Source organism: Panulirus ornatus, chromosome 45 (assembly GCF_036320965.1).
Source record: "Panulirus ornatus isolate Po-2019 chromosome 45, ASM3632096v1, whole genome shotgun sequence".
In the NCBI taxonomy this organism is placed as follows: Eukaryota; Metazoa; Arthropoda; class Malacostraca; order Decapoda; family Palinuridae; genus Panulirus; species Panulirus ornatus.
The window spans coordinates 582,619-601,227 of record NC_092268.1 but is presented as its reverse complement, the minus strand read 5'-3'; the positions used below and the strand labels follow the sequence as shown (position 1 = coordinate 601,227).

General features: G+C 39.2%; 1 protein-coding gene across 36 annotated transcripts in view; it reads left to right on the top strand.

Moving 5' to 3' along the window:
• LOC139762964 (uncharacterized) overlaps positions 1-18,609 on the top strand; it is a 614,722-nt gene that overhangs the window by 303,461 nt on the left and 292,652 nt on the right. For 25 of the 36 annotated variants that reach the window (XM_071688334.1, XM_071688320.1, XM_071688337.1 and 22 more), the window contains exons 1-2: positions 2,194-2,558; positions 4,394-4,525. The exons of 2 other annotated variants lie outside the window; for them this stretch is intronic. The gene's annotated coding sequence lies outside the window, so the exon portion shown is untranslated. Of the gene's footprint in view, positions 1-1,113; positions 1,247-2,193; positions 2,559-4,393; positions 4,526-8,334; positions 8,460-18,609 lie in introns of those variants that run through there. 9 more of the 36 variants (XM_071688318.1, XM_071688322.1, XM_071688321.1 and 6 more) reach the window with 4 other exon arrangements.

Sequence of the window (18,609 nt, the reverse complement as noted above, 5' to 3'; positions counted from 1 at the left end):
CCAAAGGGGATTTAAACTTAACAGTTAATTTCTCTTTTTATTTTTGGAAGACATCATTTAACTGTATTGGACTTTGGCACCACTAAACGGTCTTTTAAGGAAACTTTTAATTTGTCTCTTTCCCTTTAGATGCCATTATTCCCCTGTAAAGGCCTTTGAAGACGCCAAAGGGGATTTAGATTAATCCTTCAATTTTCCTCTAAATTTTTGGATGCCTCACCGCAATTCTCTTGCCCTTTGGCATCCCCAAAGTGGCATTAAAGTAAGCTTTCCAAATGTTTCTTTCCCTTTTGATGCCTCTATGCCCCTGTAATTGCCTTTGGCGGCTCCAAAGGGGATTTAAACTTAACAGTTAATTTCTCTTTTTATTTTTGGAAGACATCATGCAACTGTATTGGACTTTGGCACCACTAAACGGTCTTTTAAGGAAACTTTTAATTTGTCTCTTTCCCTTTAGATGCCATTATTCCCCTGTAAAGGCCTTTGAAGACGCCAAAGGGGATTTAGATTAATCCTTCAATTTTCCTCTAAATTTTTGGATGCCTCACCGCAATTCTCTTGCCCTTTGGCATCCCCAAAGTGGCATTAAAGTAAGCTTTCCAAATGTTTCTTTCCCTTTTGATGCCTCTATGCCCCTGTAATTGCCTTTGGCGGCTCCAAAGGGGATTTAAAGTAAACCGTTAATTTGTCTTTTTATTTTTGATGACATCATGCAACTGTATTGGACTTTGGCACCCCTAAACGGTCTTTTAAGTAAACTTTTAATTTGTCTCTTTCCCTTCAGATGCCAGTATTCCCCTGTAAAGGCCTTTGAAGACGCCAAAGGGGATTTAGATTAATCCTTCAATTTTCCTCTAAATTTTTGGATGCCTCACCGCAATTCTCTTGCTCCTTTGGCATCCCCAAAGTGGCATTAAAGTAAGCTTTCCAAATGTTTCTTTCCCTTTTGATGCCTCTATGCCACTCTAATTACCTTTGGCGGCTCCAAAGGGGATCTAAAGTAAACCGTTAATTTGTCTTTTTATTTTTGGATGCCACCATGCAACTGTATTGGACCTTGGCACCCCTAAACGGTCTTATAAGTAAACTTTTGAATTGTCTCTTTCCCTTCAGATGCCAGTATTCCGCTCTAAAGGCCTTTGAAGACGCCAAAGGGGATTTAGATTAATCCTTCAATTTTCCTCTAAATTTTTGGATGCCTCACCGCAATTCTCTTGCCCTTTGTCATCCCCAAAGTGGCATTAAAGTAAGCTTTCCAAATGTTTCTTTCCCTTTTGATGCCTCTATGCCCCTGTAATTGCCTTTGGCGGCTCCAAAGGGGATTTAAACTTAACAGTTAATTTCTCTTTTTATTTTTGGAAGACATCATTTAACTGTATTGGACTTTGGCACCACTAAACGGTCTTTTAAGGAAACTTTTAATTTGTCTCTTTCCCTTTAGATGCCATTATTCCCCTGTAAAGGCCTTTGAAGACGCCAAAGGGGATTTAGATTAATCCTTCAATTTTCCTCTAAATTTTTGGATGCCTCACCGCAATTCTCTTGCCCTTTGGCATCCCCAAAGTGGCATTAAAGTAAGCTTTCCAAATGCTTCTTTCCCTTTTGATGCCTCTATGCCCCTGTAATTGCCTTTGGCGGCTCCAAAGGGGATTTAAACTTAACAGTTAATTTCTCTTTTTATTTTTGGAAGACATCATGCAACTGTATTGGACTTTGGCACCACTAAACGGTCTTTTAAGGAAACTTTTAATTTGTCTCTTTCCCTTTAGATGCCATTATTCCCCTGTAAAGGCCTTTGAAGACGCCAAAGGGGATTTAGATTAATCCTTCAATTTTCCTCTAAATTTTTGGATGCCTCACCGCAATTCTCTTGCCCTTTAGCTTCCCCAAAGTGGCATTAAATTAAGCTTTCCAAATGTTTCTCTCCCTTTTGATGCCTCTATGCTCCTGTAATTGCCTTTGGCGGCTCCAAAGGGGATTTAAAGTAAACCGTTAATTTGTCTATTTATTTTTAGATAACATCATGTAACTGTATTGGACTTTGGCACCCCTAAACGGTCTTTTAAGTAAACTTTTAAATTGTCTCTTTCCCTTCAGATGCCAGTATTCCCCTGTAAAGGCCTTTGAAGACGCCAAAGGGGATTTAGATTAATCCTTCAATTTTCCTCTAAATTTTTGGATGCCTCACCGCAATTCTCTTGCTCCTTGGCATCCCCAAAGTGGCATTAAAGTAAGCTTTCCAAATGTTTCTTTCCCTTTTGATGCCTCTATGCCACTCTAATTACCTTTGGCGGCTCCAAAGGGGATCTAAAGTAAACCGTTAATTTGTTGTTTTATTTTTGGATGCCACCATGCAACTGTATTGGACCTTGGCACCCCTAAACGGTCTTATAAGTAAACTTTTGAATTGTCTCTTTCCCTTCAGATTCCAGTATTCCGCTCTAAAGGCTTTTGAAGACGCCAAAGGGGATTTAGATTAATCCTTCAATTTTCCTCTAAATTTTTGGATGCCTCACCGCAATTCTCTTGCCCTTTGTCATCCCCAAAGTGGCATTAAGGTAAGCTTTCCAAATGTTTCTTTCCCTTTTGATGCCTCTATGCCCCTGTGATTGCCTTTGGCGGCTCCAAAGGGGATTTAAACTTAACAGTTAATTTCTCTTTTTATTTTTGGAAGACATCATTTAACTGTATTGGACTTTGGCACCACTAAACGGTCTTTTAAGGAAACTTTTAATTTGTCTCTTTCCCTTTAGATGCCATTATTCCCCTGTAAAGGCCTTTGAAGACGCCAAAGGGGATTTAGATTAATCCTTCAATTTTCCTCTAAATTTTTGGATGCCTCACCGCAATTCTCTTGCCCTTTGGCATCCCCAAAGTGGCATTAAAGTAAGCTTTCCAAATGCTTTCTTTCCCTTTTGATGCCTCTATGCCCCTGTAATTGCCTTTGGCGGCTCCAAAGGGGATTTAAACTTAACAGTTAATTTCTCTTTTTATTTTTGGAAGACATCATGCAACTGTATTGGACTTTGGCACCACTAAACGGTCTTTTAAGGAAACTTTTAATTTGTCTCTTTCCCTTTAGATGCCATTATTCCCCTGTAAAGGCCTTTGAAGACGCCAAAGGGGATTTAGATTAATCCTTCAATTTTCCTCTAAATTTTTGGATGCCTCACCGCAATTCTCTTGCCCTTTGCATCCCCAAAGTGGCATTAAAGTAAGCTTTCCAAATGTTTCTTTCCCTTTTGATGCCTCTATGCCCCTGTAATTGCCTTTGGCGGCTCCAAAGGGGATTTAAAGTAAACCGTTAATTTGTCTTTTTATTTTTGGAAGACATCATGCAACTGTATTGGACTTTGGCACCACTAAACGGTCTTTTAAGTAAACTTTTAATTTGTCTCTTTCCCTTCAGATGCCAGTATTCCCCTGTAAAGGCCTTTGAAGACGCCAAAGGGGATTTAGATTAATCCTTCAATTTTCCTCTAAATTTTTGGATGCCTCACCGCAATTCTCTTGCCCTTTGGCATCCCCAAAGTGGCATTAAAGTAAGCTTTCCAAATGTTTCTTTCCCTTTTGATGCCTCTATGCCCCTGTAATTGCCTTTGGCGGCTCCAAAGGGGATTTAAACTTAACAGTTAATTTCTCTTTTTATTTTTGGAAGACATCATGCAACTGTATTGGACTTTGGCACCACTAAACGGTCTTTTAAGGAAACTTTTAATTTGTCTCTTTCCCTTTAGATGCCATTATTCCCCTGTAAAGGCCTTTGAAGACGCCAAAGGGGATTTAGATTAATCCTTCAATTTTCCTCTAAATTTTTGGATGCCTCACCGCAATTCTCTTGCCCTTTAGCTTCCCCAAAATGGCATTAAATTAAGCTTTCCAAATGTTTCTCTCCCTTTTGATGCCTCTATGCTCCTGTAATTGCCTTTGGCGGCTCCAAAGGGGATTTAAAGTAAACCGTTAATTTGTCTATTTATTTTTAGATAACATCATGTAACTGTATTGGACTTTGGCACCCCTAAACGGTCTTTTAAGTAAACTTTTAAATTGTCTCTTTCCCTTCAGATGCCAGTATTCCCCTGTAAAGGCCTTTGAAGACGCCAAAGGGGATTTAGATTAATCCTTCAATTTTCCTCTAAATTTTTGGATGCCTCACCGCAATTCTCTTGCTCCTTGGCATCCCCAAAGTGGCATTAAAGTAAGCTTTCCAAATGTTTCTTTCCCTTTTGATGCCTCTATGCCACTCTAATTACCTTTGGCGGCTCCAAAGGGGATCTAAAGTAAACCGTTAATTTGTTGTTTTATTTTTGGATGCCACCATGCAACTGTATTGGACCTTGGCACCCCTAAACGGTCTTATAAGTAAACTTTTGAATTGTCTCTTTCCCTTCAGATTCCAGTATTCCGCTCTAAAGGCTTTTGAAGACGCCAAAGGGGATTTAGATTAATCCTTCAATTTTCCTCTAAATTTTGGATGCCTCACCGCAATTCTCTTGCCCTTTGTCATCCCCAAAGTGGCATTAAGGTAAGCTTTCCAAATGTTTCTTTCCCTTTTGATGCCTCTATGCCCCTGTGATTGCCTTTGGCGGCTCCAAAGGGGATTTAAACTTAACAGTTAATTTCTCTTTTTATTTTTGGAAGACATCATTTAACTGTATTGGACTTTGGCACCACTAAACGGTCTTTTAAGGAAACTTTTAATTTGTCTCTTTCCCTTTAGATGCCATTATTCCCCTGTAAAGGCCTTTGAAGACGCCAAAGGGGATTTAGATTAATCCTTCAATTTTCCTCTAAATTTTTGGATGCCTCACCGCAATTCTCTTGCCCTTTGGCATCCCCAAAGTGGCATTAAAGTAAGCTTTCCAAATGTTTCTTTCCCTTTTGATGCCTCTATGCCCCTGTAATTGCCTTTGGCGGCTCCAAAGGGGATTTAAACTTAACAGTTAATTTCTCTTTTTATTTTTGGAAGACATCATGTAACTGTATTGGACTTTGGCACCACTAAACGGTCTTTTAAGGAAACTTTTAATTTGTCTCTTTCCCTTTAGATGCCATTATTCCCCTGTAAAGGCCTTTGAAGACGCCAAAGGGGATTTAGATTAATCCTTCAATTTTCCTCTAAATTTTTGGATGCCTCACCGCAATTCTCTTGCCCTTTGGCATCCCCAAAGTGGCATTAAAGTAAGCTTTCCAAATGTTTCTTTCCCTTTTGATGCCTCTATGCCCCTGTAATTGCCTTTGGCGGCTTCAAAGGGGATTTAAAGTAAACCGTTAATTTCTCTTTTTATTTTTGGATGACATCATGCAACTGTATTGGACTTTGGCACCACTAAACGGTCTTTTAAGTAAACTTTTAATTTGTCTCTTTCCCTTCAGATGCCAGTATTCCCCTGTAAAGGCCTTTGAAGACGCCAAAGGGGATTTAGATTAATCCTTCAATTTTCCTCTAAATTTTTGGATGCCTCACCGCAATTCTCTTGCCCTTTGGCATCCCCAAAGTGGCATTAAAGTAAGCTTTCCAAATGTTTCTTTCCCTTTTGATGCCTCTATGCCCCTGTAATTGCCTTTGGCGGCTCCAAAGGGGATTTAAAGTAAACCGTTAATTTGTCTTTTTATTTTTGGATGACATCATGCAACTGTATTGGACCTTTGGCACCCCTAAACGGTCTTTTAAGTAAACTTTTAATTGTCTCTTTCCCTTCAGATGCCAGTATTCCCCTGTAAAGGCCTTTGAAGACGCCAAAGGGGATTTAGATTAATCCTTCAATTTTCCTCTAAATTTTTGGATGCCTCACCGCAATTCTCTTGCCCTTTGTCATCCCCAAAGTGGCATTAAAGTAAGCTTTCCAAATGTTTCTTTCCCTTTTGATGCCTCTATGCCCCTGTAATTGCCTTTGGCGGCTCCAAAGGGGATTTAAACTTAACAGTTAATTTCTCTTTTTATTTTTGGAAGACATCATTTAACTGTATTGGACTTTGGCACCACTAAACGGTCTTTTAAGGAAACTTTTAATTTGTCTCTTTCCCTTTAGATGCCATTATTCCCCTGTAAAGGCCTTTGAAGACGCCAAAGGGGATTTAGATTAATCCTTCAATTTTCCTCTAAATTTTTGGATGCCTCACCGCAATTCTCTTGCCCTTTGGCATCCCCAAAGTGGCATTAAAGTAAGCTTTCCAAATGCTTCTTTCCCTTTTGATGCCTCTATGCCCCTGTAATTGCCTTTGGCGGCTCCAAAGGGGATTTAAACTTAACAGTTAATTTCTCTTTTTATTTTTGGAAGACATCATGCAACTGTATTGGACTTTGGCACCACTAAACGGTCTTTTAAGGAAACTTTTAATTTGTCTCTTTCCCTTTAGATGCCATTATTCCCCTGTAAAGGCCTTTGAAGACGCCAAAGGGGATTTAGATTAATCCTTCAATTTTCCTCTAAATTTTTGGATGCCTCACCGCAATTCTCTTGCCCTTTAGCATCCCCAAAGTGGCATTAAAGTAAGCTTTCCAAATGTTTCTCTCCCTTTTGATGCCTCTATGCTCCTGTAATTGCCTTTGGCGGCTCCAAAGGGGATTTAAAGTAAACCGTTAATTTGTCTATTTATTTTTAGATAACATCATGCAACTGTATTGGACTTTGGCACCCCTAAACGGTCTTTTAAGTAAACTTTTAAATTGTCTCTTTCCCTTCAGATGCCAGTATTCCCCTGTAAAGGCCTTTGAAGACGCCAAAGGGGATTTAGATTAATCCTTCAATTTTCCTCTAAATTTTTGGATGCCTCACCGCAATTCTCTTGCCCTTTGGCATCCCCAAAGTGGCATTAAAGTAAGCTTTCCAAATGTTTCTTTCCCTTTTGATGCCTCTATGCCACTCTAATTACCTTTGGCGGCTCCAAAGGGGATCTAAAGTAAACCGTTAATTTGTCTTTTTATTTTTGGATGCCACCATGCAACTGTATTGGACCTTGGCACCCCTAAACGGTCTTATAAGTAAACTTTTGAATTGTCTCTTTCCCTTCAGATGCCAGTATTCCGCTCTAAAGGCCTTTGAAGACGCCAAAGGGGATTTAGATTAATCCTTCAATTTTCCTCTAAATTTTTGGATGCCTCACCGCAATTCTCTTGCCCTTTGTCATCCCCAAAGTGGCATTAAAGTAAGCTTTCCAAATGTTTCTTTCCCTTTTGATGCCTCTATGCCCCTGTAATTGCCTTTGGCGGCTCCAAAGGGGATTTAAACTTAACAGTTAATTTCTCTTTTTATTTTTGGAAGACATCATTTAACTGTATTGGACTTTGGCACCACTAAACGGTCTTTTAAGGAAACTTTTAATTTGTCTCTTTCCCTTTAGATGCCATTATTCCCCTGTAAAGGCCTTTGAAGACGCCAAAGGGGATTTAGATTAATCCTTCAATTTTCCTCTAAATTTTTGGATGCCTCACCGCAATTCTCTTGCCCTTTGGCATCCCCAAAGTGGCATTAAAGTAAGCTTTCCAAATGTTTCTTTCCCTTTTGATGCCTCTATGCCCCTGTAATTGCCTTTGGCGGCTCCAAAGGGGATTTAAACTTAACAGTTAATTTCTCTTTTTATTTTTGGAAGACATCATGTAACTGTATTGGACTTTGGCACCACTAAACGGTCTTTTAAGGAAACTTTTAATTTGTCTCTTTCCCTTTAGATGCCATTATTCCCCTGTAAAGGCCTTTGAAGACGCCAAAGGGGATTTAGATTAATCCTTCAATTTTCCTCTAAATTTTTGGATGCCTCACCGCAATTCTCTTGCCCTTTGGCATCCCCAAAGTGGCATTAAAGTAAGCTTTCCAAATGTTTCTTTCCCTTTTGATGCCTCTATGCCCCTGTAATTGCCTTTGGCGGCTCCAAAGGGGATTTAAAGTAAACCGTTAATTTGTCTTTTTATTTTTGGATGACATCATGCAACTGTATTGGACTTTGGCACCCCTAAACGGTCTTTTAAGTAAACTTTTAATTGTCTCTTTCCCTTCAGATGCCAGTATTCCCCTGTAAAGGCCTTTGAAGACGCCAAAGGGGATTTAGATTAATCCTTCAATTTTCCTCTAAATTTTTGGATGCCTCACCGCAATTCTCTTGCCCTTTGGCATCCCCAAAGTGGCATTAAAGTAAGCTTTCCAAATGTTTCTTTCCCTTTTGATGCCTCTATGCCCCTGTAATTGCCTTTGGCGGCTCCAAAGGGGATTTAAACGTAACCGTTAATTTCTCTTTTTATTTTTGGATGACATCATGCAACTGTATTGGACTTTGGCACCACTAAACGGTCTTTTAAGTAAACTTTTAATTGTCTCTTTCCCTTTAGATGCCAGTATTCCCCTGTAAAGGCCTTTGAAGACGCCAAAGGGGATTTAGATTAATCCTTCAATTTTCCTCTAAATTTTTGGATGCCTCACCGCAATTCTCTTGCCCTTTGTCATCCCCAAAGTGGCATTAAAGTAAGCTTTCCAAATGTTTCTTTCCCTTTTGATGCCTCTATGCCCCTGTAATTGCCTTTGGCGGCTCCAAAGGGGATTTAAAGTAAACCGTTAATTTCTCTTTTTATTTTTGGAAGACATCATTTAACTGTATTGGACTTTGGCACCACTAAACGGTCTTTTAAGGAAACTTTTAATTTGTCTCTTTCCCTTTAGATGCCATTATTCCCCTGTAAAGGCCTTTGAAGACGCCAAAGGGGATTTAGATTAATCCTTCAATTTTCCTCTAAATTTTTGGATGCCTCACCGCAATTCTCTTGCCCTTTGGCATCCCCAAAGTGGCATTAAAGTAAGCTTTCCAAATGTTTCTTTCCCTTTTGATGCCTCTATGCCCCTGTAATTGCCTTTGGCGGCTCCAAAGGGGATTTAAACTTAACAGTTAATTTCTCTTTTTATTTTTGGAAGACATCATGCAACTGTATTGGACTTTGGCACCACTAAACGGTCTTTTAAGGAAACTTTTAATTTGTCTCTTTCCCTTTAGATGCCATTATTCCCCTGTAAAGGCCTTTGAAGACGCCAAAGGGGATTTAGATTAATCCTTCAATTTTCCTCTAAATTTTTGGATGCCTCACCGCAATTCTCTTGCCCTTTAGCATCCCCAAAGTGGCATTAAAGTAAGCTTTCCAAATGTTTCTTTCCCTTTTGATGCCTCTATGCCCCTGTAATTGCCTTTGGCGGCTCCAAAGGGGATTTAAAGTAAACCGTTAATTTGTCTTTTTATTTTTGGAAGACATCATGTAACTGTATTGGACTTTGGCACCACTAAACGGTCTTTTAAGTAAACTTTTAATTTGTCTCTTTCCCTTCAGATGCCAGTATTCCCCTGTAAAGGCCTTTGAAGACGCCAAAGGGGATTTAGATTAATCCTTCAATTTTCCTCTAAATTTTTGGATGCCTCACCGCAATTCTCTTGCCCTTTGGCATCCCCAAAGTGGCATTAAAGTAAGCTTTCCAAATGTTTCTTTCCCTTTTGATGCCTCTATGCCCCTGTAATTGCCTTTGGCGGCTCCAAAGGGGATTTAAAGTAAACCGTTAATTTCTCTTTTTATTTTTGGAAGACATCATGCAACTGTATTGGACTTTGGCACCCCTAAACGGTCTTTTAAGTAAACTTTTAAATTGTCTCTTTCCCTTCAGATGCCAGTATTCCCCTGTAAAGGCCTTTGAAGACGCCAAAGGGGATTTAGATTAATCCTTCAATTTTCCTCTAAATTTTTGGATGCCTCACCGCAATTCTCTTGCCCTTTGGCATCCCCAAAGTGGCATTAAAGTAAGCTTTCCAAATGTTTCTTTCCCTTTTGATGCCTCTATGCCCCTGTAATTGCCTTTGGCGGCTCCAAAGGGGATTTAAACTTAACAGTTAATTTCTCTTTTTATTTTTGGAAGACATCATGCAACTGTATTGGACTTTGGCACCACTAAACGGTCTTTTAAGGAAACTTTTAATTTGTCTCTTTCCCTTTAGATGCCATTATTCCCCTGTAAAGGCCTTTGAAGACGCCAAAGGGGATTTAGATTAATCCTTCAATTTTCCTCTAAATTTTTGGATGCCTCACCGCAATTCTCTTGCCCTTTGGCATCCCCAAAGTGGCATTAAAGTAAGCTTTCCAAATGTTTCTTTCCCTTTTGATGCCTCTATGCCCCTGTAATTGCCTTTGGCGGCTCCAAAGGGGATTTAAAGTAAACCGTTAATTTGTCTTTTTATTTTTGGATGACATCATGCAACTGTATTGGACTTTGGCACCCCTAAACGGTCTTTTAAGTAAACTTTTAATTGTCTCTTTCCCTTCAGATGCCAGTATTCCCCTGTAAAGGCCTTTGAAGACGCCAAAGGGGATTTAGATTAATCCTTCAATTTTCCTCTAAATTTTTGGATGCCTCACCGCAATTCTCTTGCCCTTTGGCATCCCCAAAGTGGCATTAAAGTAAGCTTTCCAAATGTTTCTTTCCCTTTTGATGCCTCTATGCCCCTGTAATTGCCTTTGGCGGCTCCAAAGGGGATTTAAAGTAAACCGTTAATTTGTCTTTTTATTTTTGGATGACATCATGCAACTGTATTGGACTTTGGCACCCCTAAACGGTCTTTTAAGTAAACTTTTAATTTGTCTCTTTCCCTTCAGATGCCAGTATTCCCCTGTAAAGGCCTTTGAAGACGCCAAAGGGGATTTAGATTAATCCTTCAATTTTCCTCTAAATTTTTGGATGCCTCACCGCAATTCTCTTGCCCTTTGGCATCCCCAAAGTGGCATTAAAGTAAGCTTTCCAAATGTTTCTTTCCCTTTTGATGCCTCTATGCCCCTGTAATTGCCTTTGGCGGCTCCAAAGGGGATTTAAACTTAACAGTTAATTTCTCTTTTTATTTTTGGAAGACATCATGGAACTGTATTGGACTTTGGCACCACTAAACGGTCTTTTAAGGAAACTTTTAATTTGTCTCTTTCCCTTTAGATGCCATTATTCCCCTGTAAAGGCCTTTGAAGACGCCAAAGGGGATTTAGATTAATCCTTCAATTTTCCTCTAAATTTTTGGATGCCTCACCGCAATTCTCTTGCCCTTTAGCATCCCCAAAGTGGCATTAAAGTAAGCTTTCCAAATGTTTCTTTCCCTTTTGATGCCTCTATGCCCCTGTAATTGCCTTTGGCGGCTCCAAAGGGGATTTAAAGTAAACCGTTAATTTCTCTTTTTATTTTTGGATGACATCATGCAACTGTATTGGACTTTGGCACCCCTAAACGGTCTTTTAAGTAAACTTTTAAATTGTCTCTTTCCCTTCAGATGCCAGTATTCCCCTGTAAAGGCCTTTGAAGACGCCAAAGGGGATTTAGATTAATCCTTCAATTTTCCTCTAAATTTTTGGATGCCTCACCGCAATTCTCTTGCCCTTTGGCATCCCCAAAGTGGCATTAAAGTAAGCTTTCCAAATGTTTCTTTCCCTTTTGATGCCTCTATGCCCCTCTAATTACCTTTGGCGGCTCCAAAGGGGATCTAAAGTAAACCGTTAATTTGTCTTTTTATTTTTGGATGCCACCATGCAACTGTATTGGACCTTGGCACCCCTAAACGGTCTTTTAAGTAAACTTTTGAATTGTCTCTTTCCCTTCAGATGCCAGTATTCCGCTCTAAAGGCCTTTGAAGACGCCAAAGGGGATTTAGATTAATCCTTCAATTTTCCTCTAAATTTTTGGATGCCTCACCGCAATTCTCTTGCCCTTTGTCATCCCCAAAGTGGCATTAAGTAAGCTTTCCAAATGTTTCTTTCCCTTTTGATGCCTCTATGCCCCTGTGATTGCCTTTGGCGGCTCCAAAGGGGATTTAAACTTAACAGTTAATTTCTCTTTTTATTTTTGGAAGACATCATTTAACTGTATTGGACTTTGGCACCACTAAACGGTCTTTTAAGGAAACTTTTAATTTGTCTCTTTCCCTTTAGATGCCATTATTCCCCTGTAAAGGCCTTTGAAGACGCCAAAGGGGATTTAGATTAATCCTTCAATTTTCCTCTAAATTTTTGGATGCCTCACCGCAATTCTCTTGCCCTTTGGCATCCCCAAAGTGGCATTAAAGTAAGCTTTCCAAATGTTTCTTTCCCTTTTGATGCCTCTATGCCCCTGTAATTGCCTTTGGCGGCTCCAAAGGGGATTTAAACTTAACAGTTAATTTCTCTTTTTATTTTTGGAAGACATCATGTAACTGTATTGGACTTTGGCACCACTAAACGGTCTTTTAAGGAAACTTTTAATTTGTCTCTTTCCCTTTAGATGCCATTATTCCCCTGTAAAGGCCTTTGAAGACGCCAAAGGGGATTTAGATTAATCCTTCAATTTTCCTCTAAATTTTTGGATGCCTCACCGCAATTCTCTTGCCCTTTGGCATCCCCAAAGTGGCATTAAAGTAAGCTTTCCAAATGTTTCTTTCCCTTTTGATGCCTCTATGCCCCTGTAATTGCCTTTGGCGGCTCCAAAGGGGATTTAAACTTAACAGTTAATTTCTCTTTTTATTTTTGGAAGACATCATGCAACTGTATTGGACTTTGGCACCACTAAACGGTCTTTTAAGGAAACTTTTAATTTGTCTCTTTCCCTTTAGATGCCATTATTCCCCTGTAAAGGCCTTTGAAGACGCCAAAGGGGATTTAGATTAATCCTTCAATTTTCCTCTAAATTTTTGGATGCCTCACCGCAATTCTCTTGCCCTTTGGCATCCCCAAAGTGGCATTAAAGTAAGCTTTCCAAATGTTTCTTTCCCTTTTGATGCCTCTATGCCCCTGTAATTGCCTTTGGCGGCTCCAAAGGGGATTTAAAGTAAACCGTTAATTTCTCTTTTTATTTTTGGATGACATCATGCAACTGTATTGGACTTTGGCACCCCTAAACGGTCTTTTAAGTAAACTTTTAATTTGTCTCTTTCCCTTCAGATGCCAGTATTCCCCTGTAAAGGCCTTTGAAGACGCCAAAGGGGATTTAGATTAATCCTTCAATTTTCCTCTAAATTTTTGGATGCCTCACCGCAATTCTCTTGCCCTTTGGCATCCCCAAAGTGGCATTAAAGTAAGCTTTCCAAATGTTTCTTTCCCTTTTGATGCCTCTATGCCCCTGTAATTGCCTTTGGCGGCTCCAAAGGGGATTTAAAGTAAACCGTTAATTTGTCTTTTTATTTTTGGATGACATCATGCAACTGTATTGGACTTTGGCACCCCTAAACGGTCTTTTAAGTAAACTTTTAATTGTCTCTTTCCCTTCAGATGCCAGTATTCCCCTGTAAAGGCCTTTGAAGACGCCAAAGGGGATTTAGATTAATCCTTCAATTTTCCTCTAAATTTTTGGATGCCTCACCGCAATTCTCTTGCCCTTTGGCATCCCCAAAGTGGCATTAAAGTAAGCTTTCCAAATGTTTCTTTCCCTTTTGATGCCTCTATGCCCCTGTAATTGCCTTTGGCGGCTCCAAAGGGGATTTAAAGTAAACCGTTAATTTCTCTTTTTATTTTTGGATGACATCATGCAACTGTATTGGACTTTGGCACCACTAAACGGTCTTTTAAGTAAACTTTTAATTGTCTCTTTCCCTTTAGATGCCAGTATTCCCCTGTAAAGGCCTTTGAAGACGCCAAAGGGGATTTAGATTAATCCTTCAATTTTCCTCTAAATTTTTGGATGCCTCACCGCAATTCTCTTGCCCTTTGGCATCCCCAAAGTGGCATTAAAGTAAGCTTTCCAAATGTTTCTTTCCCTTTTGATGCCTCTATGCCCCTGTAATTGCCTTTGGCGGCTCCAAAGGGGATTTAAACTTAACAGTTAATTTCTCTTTTTATTTTTGGAAGACATCATGCAACTGTATTGGACTTTGGCACCACTAAACGGTCTTTTAAGGAAACTTTTAATTTGTCTCTTTCCCTTTAGATGCCATTATTCCCCTGTAAAGGCCTTTGAAGACGCCAAAGGGGATTTAGATTAATCCTTCAATTTTCCTCTAAATTTTTGGATGCCTCACCGCAATTCTCTTGCCCTTTGGCATCCCCAAAGTGGCATTAAAGTAAGCTTTCCAAATGTTTCTTTCCCTTTTGATGCCTCTATGCCCCTGTAATTGCCTTTGGCGGCTCCAAAGGGGATTTAAAGTAAACCGTTAATTTGTCTTTTTATTTTTGGATGACATCATGCAACTGTATTGGACTTTGGCACCACTAAACGGTCTTTTAAGTAAACTTTTAATTTGTCTCTTTCCCTTCAGATGCCAGTATTCCCCTGTAAAGGCCTTTGAAGACGCCAAAGGGGATTTAGATTAATCCTTCAATTTTCCTCTAAATTTTTGGATGCCTCACCGCAATTCTCTTGCCCTTTGGCATCCCCAAAGTGGCATTAAAGTAAGCTTTCCAAATGTTTCTTTCCCTTTTGATGCCTCTATGCCCCTGTAATTGCCTTTGGCGGCTCCAAAGGGGATTTAAAGTAAACCGTTAATTTCTCTTTTTATTTTTGGATGACATCATGCAACTGTATTGGACTTTGGCACCCCTAAACGGTCTTTTAAGTAAACTTTTAATTTGTCTCTTTCCCTTCAGATGCCAGTATTCCCCTGTAAAGGCCTTTGAAGACGCCAAAGGGGATTTAGATTAATCCTTCAATTTTCCTCTAAATTTTTGGATGCCTCACCGCAATTCTCTTGCCCTTTGGCATCCCCAAAGTGGCATTAAAGTAAGCTTTCCAAATGTTTCTTTCCCTTTTGATGCCTCTATGCCCCTGTAATTGCCTTTGGCGGCTCCAAAGGGGATTTAAAGTAAACCGTTAATTTCTCTTTTTATTTTTGGATGACATCATGCAACTGTATTGGACTTTGGCACCACTAAACGGTCTTTTAAGTAAACTTTTAATTTGTCTCTTTCCCTTCAGATGCCAGTATTCCCCTGTAAAGGCCTTTGAAGACGCCAAAGGGGATTTAGATTAATCCTTCAATTTTCCTCTAAATTTTTGGATGCCTCACCGCAATTCTCTTGCCCTTTGGCATCCCCAAAGTGGCATTAAAGTAAGCTTTCCAAATGTTTCTTTCCCTTTTGATGCCTCTATGCCCCTGTAATTGCCTTTGGCGGCTCCAAAGGGGATTTAAACTTAACAGTTAATTTCTCTTTTTATTTTTGGAAGACATCATGCAACTGTATTGGACTTTGGCACCACTAAACGGTCTTTTAAGGAAACTTTTAATTTGTCTCTTTCCCTTTAGATGCCATTATTCCCCTGTAAAGGCCTTTGAAGACGCCAAAGGGGATTTAGATTAATCCTTCAATTTTCCTCTAAATTTTTGGATGCCTCACCGCAATTCTCTTGCCCTTTGGCATCCCCAAAGTGGCATTAAAGTAAGCTTTCCAAATGTTTCTTTCCCTTTTGATGCCTCTATGCCCCTGTAATTGCCTTTGGCGGCTCCAAAGGGGATTTAAAGTAAACCGTTAATTTGTCTTTTTATTTTTGAAGACATCATGCAACTGTATTGGACTTTGGCACCACTAAACGGTCTTTTAAGTAAACTTTTAATTTGTCTCTTTCCCTTCAGATGCCAGTATTCCCCTGTAAAGGCCTTTGAAGACGCCAAAGGGGATTTAGATTAATCCTTCAATTTTCCTCTAAATTTTTGGATGCCTCACCGCAATTCTCTTGCCCTTTGGCATCCCCAAAGTGGCATTAAAGTAAGCTTTCCAAATGTTTCTTTCCCTTTTGATGCCTCTATGCCCCTGTAATTGCCTTTGGCGGCTCCAAAGGGGATTTAAAGTAAACCGTTAATTTGTCTTTTTATTTTTGGATGACATCATGCAACTGTATTGGACTTTGGCACCCCTAAACGGTCTTTTAAGTAAACTTTTAATTGTCTCTTTCCCTTCAGATGCCAGTATTCCCCTGTAAAGGCCTTTGAAGACGCCAAAGGGGATTTAGATTAATCCTTCAATTTTCCTCTAAATTTTTGGATGCCTCACCGCAATTCTCTTGCCCTTTGGCATCCCCAAAGTGGCATTAAAGTAAGCTTTCCAAATGTTTCTTTCCCTTTTGATGCCTCTATGCCCCTGTAATTGCCTTTGGCGGCTCCAAAGGGGATTTAAACTTAACAGTTAATTTCTCTTTTTATTTTTGGAAGACATCATGCAACTGTATTGGACTTTGGCACCACTAAACGGTCTTTTAAGGAAACTTTTAATTTGTCTCTTTCCCTTTAGATGCCATTATTCCCCTGTAAAGGCCTTTGAAGACGCCAAAGGGGATTTAGATTAATCCTTCAATTTTCCTCTAAATTTTTGGATGCCTCACCGCAATTCTCTTGCCCTTTGGCATCCCCAAAGTGGCATTAAAGTAAGCTTTCCAAATGTTTCTTTCCCTTTTGATGCCTCTATGCCCCTGTAATTGCCTTTGGCGGCTCCAAAGGGGATTTAAAGTAAACCGTTAATTTGTCTTTTTATTTTTGGAAGACATCATGCAACTGTATTGGACTTTGGCACCCCTAAACGGTCTTTTAAGTAAACTTTTAATTGTCTCTTTCCCTTCAGATGCCAGTATTCCCCTGTAAAGGCCTTTGAAGACGCCAAAGGGGATTTAGATTAATCCTTCAATTTTCCTCTAAATTTTTGGATGCCTCAACGCAATTCTCTGCCTTTGGCATCCCAAAGTGGCATTAAAGTAAGCTTTCAAATGTTTCTTTCCCTTTGATGCCTTATGCCCTTAATTCCTTTGGCGGACCAAAGGGGATTTAAATAACTTATTTGTCTTTTATTTTGGATGCCACATGCAACTGTATTGGACTTGGCCCCCTAAACGTCTTTTAAGAAACTTTTAAATTGTCTCTTTCCTTAGATGCAGTATTCCCTGTAAAGGCTTAAACGCAAAGGGGATTTAGATTAATCCTTCAATTTCCTCTAAATTTGGATCCTCCCGCAATTCTCTTGCCCTTTGGCATCCCAAAGTGGCATTAAATAAGCTTTCCAAATGTTTCTTTCCTTTTGATGCCTCTATGCCCTGTAATTGCCTTTGGCGGCTCCAAAGGGATTTAAATAACCTTAATTTTCTTTTTATTTTGATACCTATTTTTTATTGGAGCACCAAACGTATTGTTTCCTAAAGTCTTTAAGCTTTAAGCCTCTTAGATCCTATTCCTTAAACTTAACGCAGATTTAATTATCCATTCTAAATTTTCTCCGATTCTCCTTTGCTCCCCAAAGGATAATAGTTCCAATTTTTTTTGATGCTCTATGCCCCTTAATGCCTTTGGCCAAGTTATAACCGTATTTTTTATTTAAGCAAGAATGTATGCTTCACCCTAAAGTCTTAGAATTTATTTGCTCCCAATGCAATCCTTAAAGCCTTGAGCGCCAGTTTATCCTCAATTTTAAATTTGTCTATTTTTGCCTTGCTCCCAAAGGTAAGTAACTTTCAATGTTTCTTTCCTTTAGCTATCCTTAACTTGGGCCAAAGGGATTTAAATAAACTTAATTTTCTTTTTTAATTTTGATCCACATGCAACTGTATTGGACTGGACCCAAGTCTTTAAGTAACTTATTGTCCTTCCCTTCAGGAGTATTCCTTAAAGCCTTTAAGAGAAAGATTAGATAATCCTTCAATTTTCCTCTAAATTTTGATCCTCCGATTCTCTTCCCTTTGGCATCCCCAAAGTGGCTTTAAAGTAAGCTTTAAATGTTTCTTTCCTTTTGATGCCTCACCCTTATTCCTTTGGCGCCAAAGGGGATTTAAATAAACTTAATTTTTTTTATTTGATGCCCATAACTTATTGGCTTTGGACCCCTAAACGTCTTTTAAGAAACTTTTAATTGTCTTTCCCTTCAATCATATTCCCTCTAAAGGCCTTTAAGACCCAAAGGGGATTTAATAATCCTCAATTTTCCTCTAAATTTTGATGCCTCACCAATTCTCTTCCCTTTGGCTCCCCAAAGTGGATTAAAGTAACTTTCAATGTTTCTTCCTTTTGATGCCTTATGCCCTTATTGCTTGGCGGACCAAAGGGATTTAATAACTTTATTTGTTTTTTATTTTTGGAGCCACCATTAAATGTATTGGATTTGGCACCCTAAAGGTTTAAGTAAACTTTAATTGTCTCTTTCCTTCGATGCCATATTCCCCTGTAAAGGCCTTTGAAGACGCAAAGGGGATTTAGATTAATCCTTCCTATTTTCCTCTAATTTTTGATGCTCCAGCAATTCTCTTGCCCTTTGGATCCCCAAAGTGGCATTAAAGTAATCTTTCCAAATTTTCTTTCCTTTTGATGCCTCTATGCCCTTAATTCCTTTGGCGTCCAAAGGGATTTAAATAAAACCTTTAATTTGTCTTTTATTTTTGGATGCCATGCACTTTTTTGGACCCAACGCTTTTAGGACCTAGGTTTAATTCTTATATCCTTTTATTTTCCCTGTAAACCTTTGAAGACGCCAAAGGGTTTATAATCCTTCAATTTTCCTCTAAATTCTTGGATGCCTCCCCAATTCTCTTCCTTTGGCATCCCCAAATGGTTAAAGAAGCTTTCCAAAGTTTCTTCCCTTTGATGCCTCTATGCCCCTGTAATTCCTTTGGCGGTCCAAAGGGATTTAAATAAACCTTATTTGTCTTTTTATTTTGATAACCATTAATT